The sequence below is a fragment of the Halichoerus grypus genome, chromosome 2 (genome assembly GCF_964656455.1).
Source record: "Halichoerus grypus chromosome 2, mHalGry1.hap1.1, whole genome shotgun sequence".
NCBI classification, from domain to species: Eukaryota; Metazoa; Chordata; class Mammalia; order Carnivora; family Phocidae; genus Halichoerus; species Halichoerus grypus.
Window position 1 is genome coordinate 42,459,245 of NC_135713.1, and position 25,387 is coordinate 42,484,631.

At 42.9% G+C, this 25,387-nt stretch overlaps 1 protein-coding gene across 2 annotated transcripts in view; it reads right to left on the minus strand.

The window, feature by feature from the left end:
• Window positions 1–25,387, minus strand: part of LOC118532834 (proton-coupled amino acid transporter 2) — a 76,324-nt gene that overhangs the window by 38,597 nt on the left and 12,340 nt on the right. Inside the window, exons 2-4 of one of the 2 annotated variants that reach the window (XM_078066761.1) lie at window positions 25,189–25,322; window positions 13,456–13,671; window positions 7,249–7,415 (exon numbers count right to left, since the gene is read on the minus strand). The gene's annotated coding sequence lies outside the window, so the exon portion shown is untranslated. Of the gene's footprint in view, window positions 1–7,248; window positions 7,416–12,948; window positions 13,365–13,455; window positions 13,672–25,188; window positions 25,323–25,387 lie in introns of those variants that run through there. The other variant, XM_036087669.2, reaches the window with a different exon arrangement.

Consider the following 25,387-nt stretch of genomic DNA (forward strand, 5'->3'; position numbering starts at 1 on the left):
TGTATTTGTAAAGAACTTTTGAGTTTTTATGTAATCTGGCTTTCTAAAAAATATATTCAATGTAGAAAAGTTGGAAAATATACATAGAAAGTGTATACACAATTCTGCCACCTAGAGATCAACTGTTATCCCCCTCTTTGGACACACACATACAAAACACACACCCTCACCAATCCACACACACACATACATTCATTTTTTACAAATGGCACTGCAAAATATTCTTGTCCTACTATATGTTTTTCTCAGTTAATATATCATTAGCATTTTAAATGTTATATTATGGTATTTTATTTTTTATTTTTTATTATATATATATTTTAAAGATTTTATTTATTTATTTGACGGAGAGAGACACAGTGAGAGCAGGAACACAAGCAGGGGTAGTGGGAGAGGGAGAAACAGACTTCCCGCCGAGGAGGGAGCCTGATGTGGGGCTCGATTCCAGGACCCTGGGATCATGACCTGAGCCGAAGGCAGACACTGAACGACTGAGCCACCCAGGCGCCCTCATTATGGCATTTTAAAGCCTAAAAAGGAAACAGAACAGAAATGGATTCCACTTTAGAGAGAGATCATTGAGGCTTAGTGAGGTTAAAATAACCTCTAGTTAATAATCTGTCTTATTATTGGTTCCAACTATCAACAAAGATTTGGAAAAGCAAATTCAAGAAAAAGAGATGTTCAAGAAGGTTAGGGCATAGTCTTGTTTTTTATCCCTTCCTTTTGAGAAGGAACTAAGACTCCATATCCAGTAACATTATATAACACTTTAAAGAAGACAAGTGTTTATTGATATTCCGTAGATTTTCTTCTTCCTATCAGTGGCTATGTCATTCCTGGTATATGCGGGGGTGAAGGTCAGGGAGAGGGGAGATCCTACTTTTGTTGTGACTGTGACACTCTGATCAGGGACTGACCTCCCTCTAGTGGTGCATTAACATCATCAATCCGCCTGAAGGAGGACAGCATCTTCCCTTGAACTCAGCTGCCTTGTGAGCTGGTGAACGCCCTTCCCGGGAGGTATTCAAGTTCTAAAGTTCAACTCTAAAATCCTATGAATTTTTTTTGAACCCTAGCTTCAAGATTCCAAGCTGATAAGCTTCTAGAATTCTGAGATTCTGCGACTCTAGCGGAGAATCCCTAGGTTGTTGTCCTGGTTGTCCTCTACAAAAGGCTGCTTTCACAAACTGATTCAGCTCCAAGACTGCTCCCCACCATCCCAGAAGGCCAAAAGAATTGAGAACATGACTATTTCTGAGTACTTCATGGCATTTCTGAAATTGATTTGGACAAAAGGTGTGAAAAAATGGAGAATTCAGTGGAGAGATGGAAACTATAAAAATAGTAAAAAAAAAAATGCTATGAAGAATTTTTGATAGGATATTAAGAATTCTTTTGATAGGATTAGCAGTAGACTAAGGAGAGCCAAGGAAAGAGTCTGTGAACTTGAGGACAGGTCAATGAAAATTACCCAAATTGAAATACAAACAGAAAAAAAGAGTGAAGAAAAACCTGGAACATCAAAGAGCATAAGACAATATAAAACAGTCTAACATATCAGTAATTGGAATCCCAGAGGGAGAAGAAAGAATCTGGCAAAAGAAATATTTGAAGAAATAATGGCCAAGAATTTTCATAAAATAAGACATAAAACTACAAATCAAGAAATTCAGAGAGAATCACCAAAACAGAATAGGATAAACACCAACACCCCCCCCACCCCCTACATACACTCTCACTCACCTAGACACATCATATTCAAACTAATAAAAACCAAAAATAAAGAGAAAGCCTGAAAGCAGCCAGGGGAATAAGACATGTATCTACCGAGGAAGAAATATAAGAAATGTAGCATCCTCATCAGAAATCATACAAAACAAAAGACACGAATGACATCTTGAAAGTGCTAACACATAAACACTCTCAACTCAGAGAAAATATTTTTCAAAAATGAAGGAGAAATAAAGACAAGCAAAAACTGAGATAATTCCTTACCAGTGGATCTGTGCTATAAGAAGTGTTAAAGGATATTCTTCAGGAAGAAGGAATATGAGGACAGGCAGTTATGGATCTACAAAAAGAAATAAAGATCTCTGGAAATAGTTAAAGGAAAGGTAAATACAAAAGTTTATTTTTTCCTTATTTTTAAAGAGACTGGATTATCTAAAGCAGGGATCAGCTAACTATGGTCTGTGGGCTATTTTCATGAGTAAGCTTTTATTGAACACAGCCATGCCTACTAGTTTATGTATTGTCTGTGGCAGCTCTCAGCTATAACGGCAGAGTTAAATAGTTGTGGTACAGGCTATATGGGCTGAAAGCCTAAAATATTGACCATCAGGCCTCTTAAGAAAAAGTGGCTATCCCTGGTTTAAAGCAAAAATAGTAGCAACATATTATGGGTTTATAGCATATATAAAAACAAATATATGACAAAAACAGCACAAAAATGGGAGGAAGGACTTGGTGGTACACTGCTGAAAGATTCTTACACTACACATGAAATGGTATAATATTACTTGAAAATACCCTGTGATTAATTAAAGATGTATATTATAAAACCTAAAAAAGTTGAAAGAGGTAAACATAATTTATTTATTTAATATATTTAAATTATAAGACATTAATCTGTTAAAATTACGGGGGAAAATGTATTCCATGCAAATACTAATGTAAAGAAACCTGGAGGGGCTGTGTTAATATTAGACAAAGTAGGGGCACCTGGGTGGCTCAGTCGTTAAGCGTCTGCCTTCGGCTCAGGTCATGATCCCAGGGTCCTGGAATCGAGCCCTGCGTCTGGCTCCCTGCTCAGCGGGAAGACTGCTTCTCCCTCTCCCACTCCCCCTGCTTGTGTTCCCTCTCTCGCTGTCTCTCTCTCTGTCAAATAAATAAATTAAAATCTTAAAAAAAAAAAAAGACAAAGTAGATTCTGGACAAGGAATATTGTCAGAGATAAAGAGAGACATCATACAGTGATGAAAGGGTCAATTCATCAAGACAAATCCAAATGATGTAAATGAGCACATATCTAACAATGAAGCTCCCAAATATATGAAGCCAAAACTGATGGATTTGAAAGAATATAAAAATCCACAAGAGTATTTGGAGACTTCAATACTCCTCTCCTGGTAATTAACAGAATAAGAAGGTGGAAAACCAATAAGGAAATATAAGACCTGAACAACACCATCAGTCAAGTTGACCTACTTAATATTTATAGAGTGTTCCATTTAACACCGGCAGAATACACATTCTTTTCAAGTGCACATGGAGCACAGACCCAGATAAACTATATTCTCGGCTGTAAAACAAACCCACATATTGGAATCATACAGAAAGAATGTTCTCTGACAAAAATGGAATTAAAGAAATCAGTAATGGAAAGATAGCTGAAAAACCACCAAATATTTGCAAATTGAACAACACACTTCTAAATAACCCCCATGCATCGGAGAGAAAGTTGTAGGGATAATCAGAACCCTATTTTTGCTTTGAATGCCATCCCTCTCTCACTGGAAGGGGGTCTTGGAGGCAGTCAATCTGAATGCCCCAACCTCCTTCACCCAATGAGTGGGCCTGTGTGATTGAACTTGATTTCCATAGAATTTGCACAAGGATCGAAGAGTTGGAGGAAATTCATCCCAGAGGCATTCTCTTAATTCCTCTGACTTTAATCTCAGGCTCTCCCTGGTTTCTGTCTTCTTCAAGGTTTGCTTCTGTAGCTTTTCCTTTGACTCTGTGAGCTACCTCCAAATCCCTTTGTTTTAGCTTAAGTTGTCCAGAGTTGTATTCTGTTTCTTACCACTAAAGCTCCCCTTAGGTTTGGCTTAATTCCACAAACATGTACTCTGCCTGAAATTTTATACTGCCCTGGGGAGGCCCTGGGAGCCTGACTTCTGGAAACTTTTGGGGCCTGTGAGGCTCCCTGCCTTTTACTCACATGTCAGACAGACCACAGCAGTGAGGGTGCCCGGGTCTACCATGAAGGCCCAGTGCTTCAGTGAAGGGCATGATGATCTCCACAGGGACACAGAACTGCAGGGGTATGAGGCAGATACTGCCCAAGGAGAGGAACTTGACATACTGGTACAACCTTTGGAAGGCAAAGGGGATCAGAAAAGATCTATCTGTAGATACCAGCAGCCTCTGGAGAACCTGCTGAAGGACAGCAGGGAAACCAGTTTTGCCAGAGTGAGGGGCAGAAATGGGGAATTGTCAAAACTGCCCTGAATAATCCCTTAAACACCCTAAAATACAGCAATGTGTTTAGAGGCAATATAGTATAAAAGGTTATACACATATATCTAGGCCCTAAAGTCCTACTCAAGAAAGAGTAGCAAAGAGCCTCAGTCTATGAAGGGCACAAAGGGACCAAGACCTACAGAGAAAGTGGTGGATTCACATTTCCCATCTCACCTCCTTCAGGGACATCTACCCAATGAGTGGGGATGATGGGTGAAATGGTCAGCCCTTTAAAAATAGCACACTCTCCCTCTTTCATAATCAAATTTGCATGAGGTCAGAGTTATGATGTGGATGTTCAAAAAACTAGGTAGAGTTGCAGGAGCTCTAAATCCTAACTCATCCCCTATCATTAATTATCAAGGTCACTTTACTTCCTTGAACTTCACTGGCCTCATCTGTAAAATGGGGATATACTCTGTACCTGCTAAAAGGCAGGGAGGGGCTGGATCTGATGGGCTCTGATCATAAAATATTAAACACATGGGACTCCTTTTTATCAAGAATAGAAAAAAAAAACCGCACTACCTTTTAGTGGACATAAGACAAAGAAGAGATGAGTGATTATGTTACTATAATGCTCAAAAAGACCTTAATAGTATCTTATCGCCCATAAGAAAGACTGTCAAACCCGAGCCTGGGATTAAAAGCCCATATTTCGAGTGCAATTTCCCACCGCATCATCTCAAACAGTCCCTGCCTCGGCCCCCACGCCCCATGCTCAACGCTGCAACCGTACCAGACAACGAGAGCTATCCCGCTGAGCGTGAGACATACTGTCAGCCATCGGTGCCTCTCCATAAGTTGTTCCCTCCACCAGGGATGCCTTTTCCTCCATTCCTAATCCGTCACATTCCTGCTCATTGTTCAAGTGTCAGAGGCCCCTGTGAAGCCTCTCTGTTCCCTGGTCAGGATTCACTGTCCTTTTGAGTTCTCATAACACTTGGTCTTCGTCCAGGTTCCAGAGCCTTTCACACGCAATACGAATTGGTTGTGTGTGTGTCAGCCTTTCCACGAGGCTAGGGAGTGTGGCCAAACGGTGTCAGGACTCCTTGACCCGGTACTGTCGTCTCCCCTGGCAGATGGGGCTATGTTAAGGACAAATGAGATCATGTCTGTAAACCACTTGGGAAGCACTTAGTAAATACCTGTATTCTTTCTTCGCCATTGTATTAACGATGAGTGTGAATTACTCATTCAAAATGAAATCCAAGCTATCACATCAGATGTTTCTAAATTTTTATTACTTATACATTAAATTAAGCATTTGAATTTCTGTTCTTTTTTTTTTTTTTTAGAGTGCAGGCGAGGGTGGGGGCAGAGGGAGAGGGAGAAAATTTTAAGCAGGCTCCACACCCAGCACAGAGCAGGGGGCTGGGGGTGGGCTTGATCTCAAGACCCTGAGATAATGACCTGAGCTGAAATCAATAGTTGGACGCTTAACTGACTGAGCCACCCAGGCGTCCCTTAATTTCTGTTCTTTAGGCCCGTAACTTACAGTAGCCAAAAGTCAATTAAGTGGTCACACACAAGGGAAAAAAATGTATCTTGGTTTAGATTTTTTTTTTTAATATTTTATTTATTTATTTGACAGAGAGAGACACAGCGAGAGAGGGAACACAAGCAGGGGGAGTGGGAGAGGGAGAAGCAGGCTTCCTGTGGAGCAGGGAGCCCAATGCGGGGCTCGATCCCAGGACCCTAGGATCATGACCTGAGCCGAAGGCAGATGCTTAACGACTGAGCCACCCAAGCGCCCCTAGATTTTTTTTTTAAAGGGAATCTCATGTATGGGATTGTATTTACAGGGGAAGATAATAATGAAAATTTATTGAGTCGCTTCTATGTGACCATCACTGTGCTAAGCTCTTTATTTAAACTTACATAGACTATTCCTGAGGATGTCAGTGTAAGGGTATAAAGCAGGGAGCAGAATCCAAGAGGGGGTCTGTGTACCTGAGAACCTGAGCACTTCCGGGAAGTCAAGATGGTGAGCAAAAGGGAAAAGAAGCTGTTAACCACCCTCTAGTGATATCCCATTTACCACCTTTGTAATGATCACCTTCTCTGGCTTACTAAGAAGTTGTAAGAATGTCTATCAAATAATCTATGGTCCTCAGATTTGACCACAAGTCTGATCTGTGTTAATGCACTTGGTTGGATTAACTGACCCAGCAGCCAGCCCCCCATCAGTAAGCAGGGGTTACCCCGTCCTCACTCTCAGTCCGCTAGGTTCAGGGTGCTCCTGACCCACTCCAGCAAGGCACAGGATCCCGGCCAGCCAATCAGCAAATTTCATCTACCGGCCATAGCATTGATTCAGAATGGACATGACTCCAGCTGCAGGGATCAGAATTCATTCCAAGGATTTTATGGCCCTTTTGGAAGAGAAATTCTCTTTACATGGGGCTGATGGGAGAATGGCCTGTCACCGAGAGGCTGTCAGCAGTTATCTGCCACTGTATACTGCATTGAAAAGTCTATTTGATAAAGTCCATGCAGAGGAACACAAACTGAGAGATGAAGACAAAGTCCTGCTGATGCTACTTAAACAGCTGGATCTAGCTGTGCCTAAAGTTAGATATATGCATGGACTTCTCTTTTCTTTTTTTAAAACTTAGGCCAGACTGATTGGTTTTCAACCACTTGCAAATGAAAGAGATCTGGTTAATACATCGATCAAAGTTGGGAGGGCACTTAGAAAGCATTTAGTCTAATCCCTGTGTTGGGTAGATGGGGAAACTGGAGTATATAGGAAGAGGAAAATATCCTGTCCAGAACATAGAATTAATGGCTGTGCTGGACAAGAATTCAGAATCCAGATCTACACACCATAATCCAGAACCCAGTCCACCTCTCTCCACGGTGCAGTTTCCTGGCATCTCTTCTCCACACTGAAGACCCGATCCACATTCATGCTCTTGCTACTCCCCTCTGATAAGGGGAAACTAGGCCAGTCCCACCCTGCACATCATCCTTTTGGCTCTGAAGCCTGAACTCACTCACCGGCAGTTGGAGAGATTGAGGGTGATGCTTGCCTGGGTGGTGGCCCCAAACTTGAGGTAGCCCAAGGCCCCTAGGCTTTTGTCCAGGGTGGTGATCTCGAATATCCCTCCATATAGGATGAATGGAAACTGAGCATGGTTCTGCATCTTGTTTTCCAGAGACAAAACCTGTGAACAGAGGGGCCATAATTGCACAGTGGCCCCCATTTATGTAGAGACCCCATTTACCACTGTTTATTATTCTAAATTCCTTCATCTCAGCCATCATAAAGCTTGAGAGAGAAAAACAAACTCAAAGACATGGCACCACTACGTACAAGGAACTACTGAATTATAACAGGATCAGTTACTGAAAAGACCTTAAAGGTCTTCTAGTCCAGCCATCCATACTTGAGTGTCCTCTTCCATGCTCAGGAAAGGCTCCACCTCTGAGCAGCTTTGTGGCCCATGGATGATGATGATGATGATTGCCATTACTGAAAACCTCACAATATAGGAGCTGGTGTCTTTGCGGGAGTTGTGCTTCTGCAAACAGCCCACCAGGGGGAGCACCATCCCTAATTTCACATCTGGAAGGTGACCTTCCAGCAAGAACAGGTGTATGGCCTGCAGGATAATTTTGGATTCCTTTTGCCTGGAGTGTAGAGGGGAGACTACCTTACACACCATAATATGCAACAACTCCTGACTGAAGGATGGAAAAAGAATATAGATTGTACTGAGGAAATGTTTCCTAATTTGTGGTGTTAGCGTCTAGAAAAATCTATACACAGTCATGCTTTAATCCAGCTCCAGCTGTCTGTGATCTGTGATTCTGTGTCTCCGAGTAGTAACATGGGGACATCAGCTCTGGACAAGAGTTCAGGAAGTCTTACTCATGTGTGTGTGTGTGTGTGTGTGTGTGTGTGTGTGTGTAGGGAGGGAGGGAACGGTGGCGGAGTCGGCGGCAGGGAGACCCAGCGACACTCCTGTCAAAGGAGAACTAACAGGGAAACTGTTTGAAAAGAGGAAGATCAGAAGCAGCATCTGAGAGGAGAATGCATTGATCTGTAGGCTGGAAGGTGAGGGCTTGAGCCTTGGCTTTGGAATTTCAGAGCCTTATGTGCTCAGACAAGCCTCGTCGCTTCTAGTCCCTGGTTTCATGACCTGTGTATAGATGTGAGCACCACTTCAAGCTGGGGATAAAATTCTGATCTGTCTCTTTATTTATTTGGAAGTATTTTAGGCTTGTGGAAAAGTTGCAAGAATATAGCCTTATACCCTACCCATATAATCTTCACCAGTTCCCCAAAGGTTAGCACATTTACTATTTACTTCTCTCTATATGTGGGTGTGGGACATATATATCCCCACACATGGATATAAGTATGCGTGTATATGTATAATTTTTTTCTGAGGTATGTGAGGTAACTGGTTTGTATTAAATACTGTGTTCCTCTTGTGATTTCATTCACAGGGTTCTCAGGATAAAAAATATATTTGAATACCATTGCTAAATTCCCTTGTAGTGCTGGTTTTTCTAGTAATTTTTCTCAGGCTGCATTAAAATATCTCCAGGACCCAAAAGTGAGGATGAAGGACATAGCAAAGTAAATAGTAAATTTTTAATATGAAGACCATGTGTTTAAGTAGGGTGACTTGTTGGCTGGGATTGTCATAAAGAGGTTTCCAGTTCTCCTATTTTACAGATGGTAAAACAAGGCTCATTGAAAAGAGAAGATTTGCCTAACATTCCACAGCTTTCTGTCAGATATTTTTCTCTAGCATGTTAGTATTCTCTCACCCACACTTGGTGAAGGACTGGTGAAACAAAATAATGATAGTGACTTACTTTGTGCCAACAACATGCTATTTTACCTACATTATCTCATTGAGCCCTTACAACATCCTTGCTTCGTAGGTATTATAAACCCATTTTACAGATGAGGATACTGAGGCTCACAGAGGTGTTAAATAGCTTGTCCAGGATCATACAGCTTGAAAGATGAAGCCAGTCTCAAGCCCATATCTGTCAGCTCCACAGCCAGTACCCTTCACCTGGACTATCCTGCTTCCTCACTCTCATCGGGGGTGGGGATCCTCACGCCATCTCCAACCTTACCACCTCAATACCTTCGAAAACAAAGATGGCTGTCCTGAAGAACAAAGGGTAGGTCTTCCAGATTGCCACTAGGGATCTGGGATTTCCTGACAGAGAAACCCAGGAGGGGCAGGGGGAATGATAATGGTTATGATCAAACCAGCCTTGAGAAAACACAATGGAAATCCAGCACACAGAGAGCCAGCCTGCAGAGTTCTACAGTGTGTTCAACCTTCTGCTGACCCAAATCCTTGGCGGATGGACTTTAAGAGGACAGAGGCAGTAGGAAACTCAGGAAGAACTGAGAATAAGCGGGGGAGGCGGAGTTCTAGGACAGAAATCACCAGGCAAGGGTGTGGGCCTCAGTATCTACATGTGTAGAGTGTGCTGGGGAGCTGGGTGGAGTGGGGGTAGAGGTTGGCCTTCTGCCCTCAGCCACTCTGTGGAACCAATAACCTGCGGTCAGTGAGAGAACGAGGGAGTTGGGAAGCCACAGATGCCAAGCCCTCTGATCTGATGCCTTAATTATACAGACGGTGAGCCTGAGGCTCCGAGAAGTGCTCCTATGAAGAAGGTACCTCTCTAACACATATGTGAGCCGCTAATATTTCTCAGGTCTTTATGAGGGGCCAGGCATGGGCTAAATTCTTTAAATGTACTGTTTAATTCTCATCATGACCCTACAGAGTAGGGATTATTATCTTCATTTTAAGGATAAGAAAATCCAGGCTTGGGACCTCTCTAGCTTTGGTTTCTCCTTCCATAAAGCAAGGAAGTTGAAATAAAACAGCATGTGTTCAGTCATTTATCATATGTGTGCTCCACCTATATAATTTTTCTCAGGAAGTCAATGTTTTAAAACAAAATTGGTTTTAAAAAGAAGTATTATAATGCAATTCTACATTGCTATAAGTAGAAGAGAACAAGTATCACCTAACCCTCTCCCCGCTAAACTCATGACACACACAACACCAGAGGTATGGAAACGTTTTGAAAAACCAATGAGTTAGGGCGCCTGGGTGGCTCAGTTGGTTAAGCGACTGCCTTCGGCTCAGGTCATGATCCTGGAGTCCCTGGATCGAGTCCCGCATCGGGCTCCCTGCTTGGCAGGGCATCTGCTTTTCCCTCTGACCCTAACCCCTCTCATGTGCTCTCATTCTCTCTCTCTCAAATAAATAAATAAAATCTTTAAAAAAAAAAAAGAAAGAAAGAAAAACCAATGAATTAAATGATCACTCAGTCCAGTCCTATCTCTGACTCTAAGAACACAGAATCCTAGAGTCTGGTGAGGCCTGACAGCTTAAGAACAATGTTCTTCAAGAGACACCAGCCATGAAAAGGAACACCTTAAAAATCCACTTATAAACAAGATGATCTCTAGGTTATTTACAGCAAATGGTCTCCAGGAACCTCTGAAGGTACTTTATTCTTTCTGGAAACAGAGAGACCTTCCAGCCAGGGTGACCTGAAGAGGTGAGTAGGGGCTTCCACTGTTGTTCAGGCTTGGGGAGTGGGGGGTGTTCCACAGGAGATAGAGACCATCTGGAGTTCACATGCAGTATCCTTTCCTTACCTTGCTTTTGGCTACTGAAAAAAAGAAACAGTGGCAGCTATCTGAGCTCAGTCCTGATTGGAATTCGACAGGCTTTGAGTCTACTATAGGGCTCAGACACCATAACATGCATGTATATAAAGTGCTTTGGAGCTTTGTGATTCAGAGTGTGGTCAGAGGACCGGCAGCATTGGCCTCACCTCCCCACCTGGGAGCTTGTTAGGAGTACGGATTCTCAGGCCCCACTCAGATCTCCTGAATCAGAACCTGCACTGTAACAAGGTCCCCAGGTGGTTTGTATGCACACTGGAGTTTGCGCGGCCCTGCTCTGAGAGGCTGCTGATGCTTCTGGTCCCAACTGGGCATAGCAATGCTTCAGAGCAGTCACCCCAATGCTTGGCCCATCATCAAAATCAGCTGGGTAATTAAAAACAAAAAACAAAAAACAAAAACCCCAAAGATTCCTGGACTCTAATTCCAAAGATTCAGATCCACTACAACTAAAGGAGGGCCTGGGAATCTGTAATTAAACAAGATCGCAAGGTGATTCTGCTGCTTAGCCAGGTTTGGGGGAGGTAACAGCTTACATTTTTAGTGGTACTTACTAAGTTCCAGACAGGGGCCCAAGCTCTTCACATCTCTTAATCTGTTTGACCCTCAGAACAGCCTTAGGAGAATGGCTACTAGTATCAGTCCCATTTCCCAGATGGAAAAACTGAGGCACAAAAAAAATGAGATAACTTGTCAAAGTTGAAATGGGGGAGCTATAAATAGAATTCAGGTCACTTGTCCTGAGCACTGCCAGATGTTTAACAGCATCCCTGGTTTCTATCTACTAGCTGCCAGTAGACAGAACCGTCCCAGTTGTGACATCCAAAAATGTCTCCGTGAGTTGCCAAATGTCCCCTGGGGGGCAAATTGCCCCTGCTTAAGAACCGCTGCTCTAGAGTCTATACCTGAACACTCTAAACTTGCTCTGTTGCCTGTCTGAGAACCACTGGGTTTTCACAAAGTAGTTTTACACAAGAGCCTAACAAGGTAAGAACTGTTAGCTTGATTTTAAAGCATGACTTCTTCAGGGTCACATGGCTTGTGAGTTGCAAAGCTAGGACTCAAATCCACATTTCAGGCCATTCCTTGATTGACCCTACACATGCTGGATGTCTGGGGGAAGGTTTTATGCCTTGTGGATGAGCAAAGTTGAAGGCTAGGGATGGACTATACTCAATCTTTATTCTTCATTTCCTTTTTCTTTCTTCAAGGTTGTCAAAGATATCTATGGGATCATCTGCTCAGCAATCCTCCTTCCACATTCTGAAGTGGCCTGAACCCTTTGTATCAGTTATAGTTTCTATGAGTGCTTCCCCCCACTACAGTTAATAGGTTCAGGGGTGGCACCTGACCCAAGCTGAACCAGTGAATTCCTCCCCTGGATTTTTGGGATCAGCTAGAACTCAGATTTGTTTCCTTCTGGTGCCCAAAATGGTAAAATCTAAAATTTAAGATCTGTGGACAGAGCTGGTTCACATCAAGAGAAAGAAAGCCAATACACAGAGCCAATCTGAGCAGAGGCATCAGAAGCCCTGATGTGGCCTGACTCCTGGGTTTGTGCTACTCCCAAAGCATAACTGCCTTGGGATCTTTCTTGGGGCCTGGCTGTTCCATGGAAGTTCCCTGTAGGATATTTCTCCTATACTCTCCTTTCCCCCCAATTACTTTTAGTTGAGTTGAATAAGAGTCCTTATTACAGTTTCTCCCTGATGACAAAATGCCTATTTGCTGTGGGGGGGCGGGGGTGGGGGGGGTGGAGACACCCTTTCTGGTATCAGTAATCTGCTCCTAAAATTTCATGTTCTGTACAAACATGCTGATGATCAAGTTCCTATTATTTTGAATGGGAAAAATTATGTCACATGACACATCGGCGGCAAACACACAACCAATTTTTGAAATATAAGTAAAACTCAGTAAAATGTTTATATGTAAGCAATAAACTATGGCTATAAATGCTTACAATGTGATATTCAGCACAAACTAATGTGGCTGTTACAGAAAGTTGCTTTATTTACAGTAGCATCTTCCATATCCTCTTTGTGGACACTTGTTCTGCTTTTTGAGCTGTGTGGGATTCTAACATTTGATTGTGTCTGCAATATAAAACACCGTAAGAAATGCCTCAAGACTTTTCTCACAGATTGGTTAAATCTGTTATATTGAGTTTGGGGACATAAATGTAAACGTTACCTATATAAACAGAGTACAGAAAAGTTGGAGCGGCAGAAATGCATTCGTTCTGTGCAGTTTGGGCTTAAAAAAAAATTGAGAGGTTCTCTTAAGAAAACAGAGGAAAAAATGTTCTGAGACGATCCTGTATACATGGCAAACAGTGCAGACACAAAAAACACATCCCAACCTGAAATTTCCTCCTGCAGAGGAAATCATTTATAGTCTGGACGGTGTGTTTCCAGACTTTTGTTCCACACACACCTGTGTGTGCACCTGCATGTGCGCACGCCCACACCCCCACCCCCACAAGACACATCTAGCAAGAGGAAGGCCTGGGCTGGGGAACCTGCCTGGGAGAGGCGCTGGAAGATGAGGAGGAGGATTCCAAGCATGAGAACGTTGGCCAGCACCGAGAAGGTCCGAAGGCCAGGGAAGTTCTGGACGAACACCGGCAGCGCCAGGAAAAGGGTGCCCCCACTGCGCAGATGCGGGCGTCCACGGTGGGCGTGGGAAGCTCCGGCGCAGTGTCCCGTCGTCGCTTGTGGTCCGATTGGCTGTTGGATAGCCTACAGATAAGAAAAGATGACGTAAACCTCAGCTAGACCCGCCAGTCCCCGCCCCCACGCCCTCCGGCCTTTCCTGCCAATCTTCAGCCCTCAGAAGGGCCAAGCCACTGGAGGAGGTTTCCTTTGTAGGACATTTCCCTTCTCTCTCAACCTTCTCTTAGTGACTGCTCAGCCTTCAGACACAATGCTTGGCAAACTAGATCAGGCCTCTCAACTAGATGAGAGCCCCTAGCCCATTTCCTCAATGGGGTTTATCACAAGCTGTGATTTTACACTGGCTTAGTATGGCTAAATGTTGATCTTCCCCACTAGAATGTGGGTATCCAGTTTGCTCAGGGCTGTATTGTCAGCACAGTGACCAGCCCATGGTTGATAGTCAATACCTATTTGTTGAATGAATGAATGAATGAATGAATTGAAAGAGAGTATTTAATGAAATTCTGAACAGAGACAGAGAGGTGGCCCAGATACTTCATTTTTTTAAAATAAAGGTTTTATTTTATGATGATAGAAAATATTTGTAGTTAGAAATTTAGAAAACAAAGAAAGCAAAATTATCTCTAGAGATTTTGTCTTGTTTATAATAGCAATAACATAAACTAAAATAGACATAACCCAAATGTCAATAAGGACTTGGTAAATAAACCATCTGTGATGAATTTAGGATATATCATTAAGCAAGAAAGAAAAGTAAATGGCAGATCAATATCATAGTTTGAAAAGAATGATTATTACATAGGATATTTGAATATTCATAAAAAAACTTGAAAAACAATTCATATAACTTTTAATGGTGTGTTTTTGCAGGGGAGAGATTTATAGGGATCTTTAATTCAATAATGTTTATATTATGGTTTGATTTTGTTTACGAAAGAGCTGTGCTGGTTTTGTGTTCTGAAGGGATAAAATCAATCATAATGTTTTAAAAATGAAGATAAGGGATGCCTGAGTGGCTCAGTTGGTTAAGCGTTTGCCTTCAGCTTGGGTCATGATCCTGGGGTCCTGGGATCGAGTCCCGAATCATCGGGCTCCTTGCTCAGTGGGGATCCTGCTTCTCCCTCTGCCTGCCGTTCCCCCTGCTTGTGTTCTCTCTCTCTGTGTCTCTAACAAATAAATGAATAAAATCTTTAAAAATATAAAAATGAAGATAAAAGATACACCTGTAGGTTCATCTCAGAGAGGTGACTGCTGTTACTATTTTAGAGTAGATACTACATATAGTTAGACATTTGTAGATATACACAGGCAGACATAGATATTTACAAAAGTGAGACCTAAATGTACACAGTACCTTGTAGCCTGCCATTATGGCAAGCTATATCACTTGAGTTTGTTTCACCACTAGGGCCTGAAAAACTATGTACTGAAAATACACACCTAACAAATATTTATGAGCAGATACTTTGTTTTAATAGTTCCAGAGGAAATATCCTAATCTCAGTGAGCTCACAAGCTAGTTATAAAAAAGGAATGTGGACAGAGAACTATATTTAAGGGAAGCTATATACATATATATATATATATACACACACGTGTGTGTGTGTGTATATATAGATATATATAGATGTATATAGTTGAATTGAGAAGGGAAAAATAAGGTAGCAATTCTGCTGTGTGGATCAGGGAATGATACCCAGAGGAGGATGGGTGTGATTGAGATGCCTGGAAATGTGTGGAGGAGGAAGGACATTGCATGTGGGAAGAATAGCATAAGTAAAGACTCAGGGGTGGGAAAAGACAGGATATATTTGGGAACAGTAGATAGCACAGCTGTGTTGGAGCATACGGCACATATAGAAGAGAAGTGGAAGATCAGGCTGGAGGGTAGGTGAGTGCCAGGTGACCCAGAGTCTTGTGAGCCAGATTAAGGTGTTTAGAATAATATCCTCCCCAAGAGAACGACCTTGAATATTTTCAAGTGGTGCTTGGTTTTATCTGTCGCTGCTCTGAGGTAGGGACCTGGAAATTCCAAAGCAAAGGCTGAATTGTTTAAGCTTTCACTAACTTGGTTGATTTGGAGAAAGCTGCTCAAACTTAAGCTGGGCTATCTCTTGCCATCTGTGTTTCTGTTCCAGGGCTCTGCCTGCTTACAGTTATCTGTCAGAAACAGAAGGAACGCACAGAAGCCCAGGTGATCCACAACCAGGAAGAAGAACACGATGTACCCGGGTGTTGGGAGGAGATTATTTGTTATAAAAAGAAGGAAGGCAGAGAGAATATGGGGCCACCTAATGTGCTGTGTTATCCGCCCCTGCCTCACCTCTCCTACGTGGGAGCTCTTGCTACCCTACAGCCACGGCAAGGAAGTCTTGCAGCAGCCTCAAACCTCCTCCAGCTCCAGAAGGGACAGGAATGACCCTGGCAGGCTCATTACACCTGTGTCCAGGTATGTTTTCAGCCAGAACCTTTGTGTCCACATAGTTATGGAGTCAAGAGGACCTGCCTTGGCCTCCCTATCCCAATACCTGCTATCCAATCTCATGTGCTTGGAGAAGGAAGTCTCTGTCCCCCTGCAAATTCCAACTGACTTGACTTGGACACTGAACACTTGATCAGTATGGGCCATCCCTTCTCCCATGGAATGAATCTGCTTCCACTTTATCCCTCCAATCTGTGCTCCACACAGCAGCTCCAGTGGTCTTTTAAAAATTTATTGATTCTAGGGATACCTGGGTGGCTCAATTGTTTCAGCATCTGCCTTCGGCTCAGGTCATGATCCCAGAGTCCTGGGATCGAGTCCCACATTGGGCTCCTTGCTCAGTGGGGAGCCTGCTTCTCCCTCTGCCTGCCACTCCCCCTGATTGTACACATGCTCCCTGACAAATAAATAAATAAAATCTTCCCCCCAAAAATTTATTGGTTCTATCATGCCCCTCTGCTTAAAGAGGGGGCTTTTCTCTGCTCTTGAAATAACATTCTGACACATGATTGGCTCCTGCCTGCCTTTCTATTCTTTCCTTCTATCTCTTCCTCCTCGGAATGCTTCGCCAGCTTCTGGACTCTGAGCTCTTCCCACTTCATGGCCATTTGCAATACCATTCCCTAAGGAAGCTCTTCCCACACCTCTTCAAGTGGTTGCTTTTACTTGTGCTTTAGATCTTAGCTTAAACCCCACCTCTTTAGACAGGTTTTCCCCAACCCCCTATAACTCTTATCCTAATTCATAATTATACTTCTTTTCTTATTTATTTTCAATCTCTACTGATAGGTCATAAAACTCCATCAATGTAGGGATCATAGCTGTATTATTCACCCTTGTCTCCTTAGCACCTAGCATGGTGCCTGGGTCTAGAGTGGGTACTCAGCTGATACTTGTTCAGTGAGTGAGTGAATGAATTAATGAGTGAATGGGACCCTGATTTCTCAGTGAATGGACTTACCTTCTAGAAAGTAGATGGAGCCCATCTGACTTTGAGTCATTGTGTGCTGGCTGGCATCCCCTGATGTTCAGGGTCATGAGCCATCTCAGACTCGCCCAAGGCCTCCTCAGCCTGACCCCTTTCTGCTTACATGCACCTTCTAGTTTCTGAGCCCTGGTTACTGCAGCCATTGGAGATGGAGGGTCTCCAACCACCCACATCCTACACCCTGGTCCCAGCTTGCCTTGCACCTATGCTCTTTCTGTTTATCCAAGTTCCTGATTTACAGAACCAATAGCATTGAATAAAGAAGTTCACAGAGTACCCCAAATCACAATTACATCAAAATGGGATATCAAAATGTATTTCTTACAAATGATTGCCAGTAAAGGTTTTACACCAGCATAACATCCACTGAATTGAGAGTGATTTATTTCACACTGTGAAAGCAGTATCCAACAGCTTCATCATTTAAACTTTTGAATTCCAATGACTATGGAATAGTGGGCAGTGGGATGAGGGGGAGGAAGAAAAGCTGGCAAAGGCAATATAGCTCTGCTCTCAGAATGTCCCTGACTGCCAAGACAGGTGACTCCAAACTCTAACCACCAAGAATCAGTTCATCTACACTCAGAGTAACTAACAGTTATTCTTTTTCCTGGGAGCACTAAGAGCTGACAGCATTTATATATAACATGTTTGCCTAGAGTTGTGGTTTTCAGTCTGTTATGATTCACTGTGTACCCTTGGGCAAGTTGTTCCCTGTCTTGAAGGTTCAGTTTCTCCATCTGTACTTTTAGGGGACTGGGTTCTAGAAGCTCCTGTCTCGGAACCTATAAGAATCCATCTGGACCCATGTGCAAGCCTTGAGTCTTGGTTATTGTTCCATTGCTATCTTCCTTTTAGGATTGAAGAAAATTCTCCAGTTAAACACGGGAAATGTCAATTTTTTATATATTAATTTGCTCCTAGAAGCTTTCTACAGTCAACACAGCACAGTCATTTCTTTAGGGCTGAGTTTCTCAAACTTTCACGTGCATCAGAAGTATCTGAAGGTCTTGTTAAAATAAATTGCTGGGCCCCATCCCCAGAGTTTCTGACTAGTAGGTCTGGGATGGGGCCAAAAAAATGTGCATTTCTAACAAGTTTCCAGGTGACACTGATGCAGCAGCTGGATTGGGGACCAACTTTGAGAACTGCTTTAGGACATCCCAAAGTGTTGATATTAATTAGGTATATGTTTCCAGAGGGACAGATATCAACATTGGGCCAGAAGCCCTCTGGGACCTCATTGGGACTCACCATCCTACCCCATTCCAGGCAAGGAAAAAACAAGGTACCTCCCCCAGCGGGCATGGTCCCAGAGTCAGGTACAGAGGCTGGCCGCCAGTGCCGCATCATCATACCCCCATGGTTCATAAAGGGCTCATTAAGTCTAAGGGAGAGAGCGCAGGAAATGGGTCTTTGTTGGGTTCAGAAGTATATTGTGGGAAGAAAGCAAGGCAGGTCTTTCTTTAGCACAAAGCTGAATGGAAAGATGAATGGTAGATGTATGGCAGAAATGATAGGTACCAACACCCACTGGTGCCCACTCTGCCTCCTCGTTTTCCCTGAAGGGTTCCAAAAATCATTTACAACTCACTAAACATTTAGTGAGTAGCCACTGAGTGTTTGCAGCTGTGCAAGGCACTAGGGTACATGTTATTGAATAAGAGACACAGGGCGCCATCCTCCTGGAGCTGTTGGCCAAGTGGATTAATGAGTCACATGTACTCACTGAATGCATGGGGACACTTAGTCCCAGAGGGGGCAGGGCACATGTCCAAAGTCACACAGTGAGCTGGGGCAGCATCAAGACTTGACCTCATGTGTCCTGGCTCCCACCACAGTGATTTTCCTTTTATACCCTGCTGCTTCCTTGAGAGCACACAAATTGCTGGTCTTTGTGCTAGTGATGAAGATTCTCATGCATGCTACCCCTTGGTACAATGATTTTTACCAGGAGTACAGGGGCTCATACTCCTATGGGCTTATCAGAATTTCAGGGAACTATAACAAGGAATATGACTTGCTTTCCATTTAATTAAAAAATACAGCAGTGATGAATGCCTATTATAAAAAGGTTAAATAGTATAGAAATATATAAAGAAAAAAGGAACATCCCTATTCATATCCTCCCCTGCCTCATCCCAATTTAATTCTCCTTACTTCTTTCCTCAAAAGTAGCTACTTGTAACAGTTTGGTGTGCTCAAATCCAGACCTTTTCTATGTATTTGTAAACATTATATACAATAATTTATAAATGTTATATGTATAAATAGGTTTTTAAAAACGAGTTTAAACAGCATACTTAGTATTATTTTTAAAATTGTGTGTAGAAAGTGAAAAAAAGGACACTGCTTTTGTGATAGAACTGCAAAGAGAAAAACTGACTAAGTTCTTGGCTGGTGGGGCATGATTGAGTGGCCTTGTTCTGGAATGCACATAAAGAAAGGTGGCAGGACACTGGGCAAAACATGGCAGTGGAACTAAAGCAAAGGAAGTCTTGTTCACGAGGAGGTTTGAAGGCTCTCACTTGTGGCAGAAGTGGTGGGCACAGTTACCAGGACACCCACTGCAGTGCATGGCCACGAGGCCTATCACTAGCAGGCTGACAAGACCTAGCTGGAGATGGGGGTGTGAGCAGAAGGAATAGAGTTGAATAGGTATGTTAGGATGAAAACACAGGACAAAAATGGATTTTTTTTTTTTTTTTGAGAGAGAGCATATGTGGGTGGGGAGGGGCAGAGGGAGAAGGAGAGAGACAATCCTAAGCCGGCTCCATGCCCAGCATGGAGCCTGAAATGGGGCTTGATCTCACAACACTGAGATCATGATCTAAGTTGAAATCAAGAGTTGAACACTTGACCGACTGAGCCACCGAGGTGCCCCCAAAGTGGATTTGTCAAGAGAATGGGAAGACAAGCCACAGATTGGGAGAAAATATTTGCAAAAGATATAATGGAAAAAGGACTGTTACCTCCATTAAAACTCAACAACAACAAAAAGAACAACCCAATTAAAAAATGGGCAAAAGACCTGAACAGACACCTCACCAAGAAACATATACAGCAGGCAAATGAGCATACGAAAGATGCTCCACATCTTATATCATCAAGGAATTGCAAATTTAAACAACATGGAGATACCACTGCACACCTATTAGAATGGTCAAAATCCAGAACACTGACAACATCAAATGTTAGCAAGGATGTGGAAAATAGGAACTCTCACTCATTGCTGGTGGGAGTGCAAAGCGGTACAGCCACTTTGGAATACAGTTTGGCAGTTTCTCACAAAACTAAACATATTCTTTTTTTTTTTTTTGGTATTTGCTTTTTATGCTTTTTTCAGTTTTGAGTTTTATTATGTTATGTTAGTCACCATACAGCACATCATTAGTTTTTGATGTGGTGTTCCATGATTCATTAAAACTAAACATATTCTTTTTTTTTTTTTTAAAGATTTTATTTATTTATTTGACAGAGAGATAGAGAGAGAACACAAGTAGGCAGAGAAGCAGGCAGAGGGAGAGGGAGAAGCAGGCTCCCCGCAGAGCAGGGAGCCTGATGCGGGACTCGATCCCAGGACCCTGGGATCATGACCTGAGCCGAAGGCAGCCGCTTAACCAACTGAGCCACCCAGGCGCCCCAAAACTAAACATATTCTTAATATATGATTCAGCAATCATGTTTCTTGGTATTTACTCAAATGAGTTGCAATTTATGTCAGTACGAAGATCTATACATGGATAGTTATAGCAGCTTTATTCATAATTGCCAAAACTTGGAAGCAACCATGATGTCCTCCAATAGGTGAATAGATAAACTGTGGTATATACAGATAATGGAAAATTATTCAGCACTATTAAGAAATGAGCTATTGGGGCACCTGGGTGGCTCAGTTGGTTAAGCATCTGGCTAGTAATTTCAGCTCAGATCATGATCTCAGGGTCCTGGGATTAAGCCCCCATCAGGCTCCCCACTTAGCAGGGAGTCTGCTTGGGATTCTCTCCCTCTGCCCCTCCCCCTGCTTGTGCACTCTCTCTCTAAAAAATAAATAAATCTTTAAAAGAAATGAGCTATCAAACCATAAAAGACATGGGAGAAACTTAAATGTATATTACTAAGTGAAATAAGCCAACATGAGAAGGTTAGTTACTATATGATTCCAACTATATGACATTCTGGAAAAGGTAAAACTAAGGGGACAATAAAAAGATCATTGTTTGCTAGGGGTGAGGGGAGGGAGGGTTAGGTAGAGCACAGAGGATTTCTAACACAGTGATATTATTCTGTGAGACAACACAATGGTGGACACCTGTCATACATTTGTTCAAACCCATAGAACATACACCACCAAGAGTGAACCCTAATGTAATCTATGGATTTTGGGTGACAATGATGGGTCAATGTGGATTCATCCATTGTAACACATGGTAACTCTGGTGGGGGATGCTGACAGCGGAGAGACTGAGAATCTGTTGTGGTGGGGGTATAGAGGAACTCTGTACTTTCTGCTCAATACTGCTATGAGCTTAAAACCGCTGTAAAAAAATAAAGTCTATTAAAACAAAATAAAACAAAACAAAAAGCCTGCATATTTAAGAAATGTATACAGAGGGATTATGAATTCTGCAGTTTGATATTATTATTGATATGAGTATATAACTAGTCAGTCTCATGTGGACCGAAATAAGACACTACAGAGAGTAGACCAGAGCTGGAGCAGTTAAGTGGCCAGGAGGAAAGGAGGAATAGGATAAAGAAGGGGCCTAACCCCTTCTGTCATGGGCTCCATCAGAACACTGGAAACTCATAAAATACCAGATGGCTATATATATTTGTGCTTCTGATAACTGCAAATAAAATTAAGCTAACCATTGTAAAAAAAAAAAAAAAAGTGGGGGATGAGGCTAGGATTTGTAACCCACGCCACCCTGTGCAGCTTGTGGGCCAATAGAACAGACCTTGTGCTGGGAACTCAGTGCCTGGTCTCTACCTGGCACTGCCTCCGGTTTCCTGAGTCAGGTGAGGTGGTGCTGGTGGGAGCAGGGGGTGGCCTAGCTCCTACTTCACTCTCTAGGCTATGTCTCCAGGCCCTGGCTGGCACAAGCAGACGTGAGTTTGATGTGCAGTGACTCTCCTGGATCCATTGTTCATTCTTGTTTCCTTGGCACAGAGGCTGACTCTGGATCTAATTGTACTCAGGGTTCCAGGACAGGAGGCCTGATCTTAACTTGGGATGTTCTGGGGACAAGTGATAAAGAATATTTCCTCCACCTTCCTTGTGATCTCATAAAGATGGGTCAAGTTGTGACAGAAAACCCATGGGAAGCCAGCACCAGACTCAGACCTGTCCTGCACAGGATCTGAGGGAGAAATCCCAGGTGTAAGTGCTACCCACACGATGCTTTATATCCAATGCGTCATGTATCTGTTCAACACCTGCAAAAGCAATAGGATTTATTCTCACAAGAGCTTGCCCAAGGTCACACAGCTACTGTGGGAATAGCAGAGCTGGGAAGGGAGTGAACGCATTTTTCTGTGGTCTTAGCACAGGTCGTCTGGCAACCTTAGAGGTCATCTTGCTCAACATTCTCTTCCCTCACATAAAATGCCTGAATTGTTCCTACTACAGCCAATGCTCAAACCCTACTAGAGACAAACCTCAGGCAGACCAGTGCCTTAAAGGACAGATGATATTTTATCTTCTTAAAAAATCTTTGGCATGAACACAGTCTTCTTTAAAACTCCTTCTAAAAAAAATTAAAAAAAAAAAAAAAAAAAAAAAAACTCCTTCTAAGATTCAACCATACTCATTCCCCTAACAACCTTCCCTCACCTGCAATTTAAGAGATTGATAAAGAGGATGTCTCCTCTGTCCAATCATTCATTTTGCAAACCTTTACTGGCTCCTTGTGCCCAGTAATAAGATTGGGAGGATTCAGAGGTAATTGAGGCCTGGTCACTCTCCTTAGGCTGCTCACTGTCTGGGCAGCCAGTCAGACCCATGCTACAATTACCTAACCTTTTCAGCAAACAATTACTATGTGCCAGGCACTGTGTTAAGTGCTTTGCATGGCTCAACTTAATTGGTCCTTAACAACAATCATCTGAAGTAGAAACTATTGTTATCCCCATTTGACAGATCAGAAAATTGAGGCTAAGACAGGTTTAGTAACTTGTCCCAGGTTACACAGCTAGTAAGTGGCAGAGCTGGGATTTGGAGTAAGTTTTTTCTGACTCCAAAACTGGTGCTCATTTCCACAATGTTCTACAGACTCAGATAAAAGTCAAACCTGAGATTCTTTGATTCTGCTGACAAAGGCTTGGTCTGTCTTCTTCAGTGTCCTCCCTGGCAACACCATTTCTCCAAAGAGTACCTTAGATGCTACCTCTAACACAAGACTTCCCTGTTTTCACCATATGGAAAGAATACCTTTCTCTTCTGAACCCTTGTAGAACACTGACTTCACTCATGCCATTCCCTCTGGGATTTCAGCTATGTCTTTCTCTGTGAACTCTGAGAGCCTTAGAGGCAGGGACATAATAGTGTCTCATGTTCATTGTTGTAACCCCACGATGCCTGGGTCCTCAATAATGTTGAATGAAAGGATCCTTAAAAAGTTATGCTTATAATTAGAAGCATTATCATCAAGGTACATTATCTTTGCTCCTAACACAACTTCTCTACATCTCTCTTTGCCTGTCAGAAATGGAGAAGAGCTCAGATTTAGATTCTTTGAACTACTGAAAAGAAGGAAAGAATTCCCACAAAAGTTTCAAGGTACAAGATCCTAGACCCAGGAGCTCCTGTTGGGGAGGAAAGACACTTACAAGATCCTATTGACCTCCTCCAGACAACAGGGGCCCTGGTGGGAGAGTTGCTGAGCCCTGCCTGGGAGCCCCAGGGGCATTTCTTGGGCTGCACCATTCAGGGACTGGCTGCTGGTGGAAGTGCCCCCAGCCCCAGGTAGGTGAACACCTCACTCTTTAGCTCCAAACACTGTTGTGGGTGTGGGGTTAGGAGCCTCCGTGACTTTGGCAGAAGCTTGAGCAAGAACAGCTTTGGCATGTAGGAGCAGCAAGACCCAGCTTTTGGCTGCTTGAGACTTAGCAGCCTCAGGAACCTAAATACAGCTCCATCCCCATGGCCTGGAGTGATGCAGGCTCTCTGCTCCTTAGGAAGAACAAAAGACCAAAGACATGAATGGGTGGATGAATACACTGCTCTTCCACTCATACAGAGAATCCTCACAGTTGCTCTAAGAGTATGTTCTTTTCCTTCTTCCTTCCTGCCACCAATACTGGTTGAGTCCGCATGTGCCAGGCACTTTGCTTGATGCTGAGCACCCACTGGTTCCAGGGAGTGTGGTGCCTGCTTTCCATGAGCTTAGTTGGACATCATGAGTATTTATCAGGGCTTCTCATAAATAAGTAAAAAATTTCAACTATAGTCAGTGCTCTGAAGACTTATATGTAATAAAGCAGATACTCTTGCAAAGGGGTCAGCAAAGGTTTTCCTGAGGAAGAGGGAAGTCCCCTGCGTGGCAGTGTTCTTTTCACCTCTTTGCTCTAATTAAAATGTGGCTCTCCTGAGGTCACTACTTCCTCTGCAGGTCACTGCTTCTAAATAGTTTACCTTCCACCCTACCTTAGACACCCACTGCCCTCATCATACCCTAGACTTTGTCATCACCAAAGATTTCACCACCTTCAAAATTTCTACTGCAAGCATCCTGTTCTCTGGGTGGCTTACAAACTCCTATCGGTCCATCTTCTGTCCACTAGTTTGCAGACTGTACCAGATCTTTATTATCAGGGCCTCTAGTGTACCAGGACTGTTCTGCTACCTATCTGCAGCTTGGCCCCTCATATCCTCACTCCCATTTTTATCCAGTGATTAGACAGTCACTTCTGTCACTTCTGCTACACTCTCACACCCCTCTTGTCCTTCTCCTTGTATTGTGCCTAACTTTCAAAGCCACAACACATCTAACACTGGTTAGATGCACCTTTGTCTCTACTTTGAGACTGTACCCAAGCAGTTGAATGTGTCAAGAGAAAAATACACAGATTTGCCAACTGGTTGCATCTTAAATTTATGAACACAAACCTCAGGTGGGTCCTAGCACCGCTGGGCAAATCTATAACTTGTCTTGTTCATGTTGCTCTCCCATTCTTCGGGAAGACTATTTCTCTTCTCTTGATTCAAACCTCCATGACTCTCAGGTGTTGACATTGTTCTTACTTCATTGAGGAAATAGAAACAATCAGAAAAAAACTTCCTTATCCTCTGGCCGTTAAATCTAACC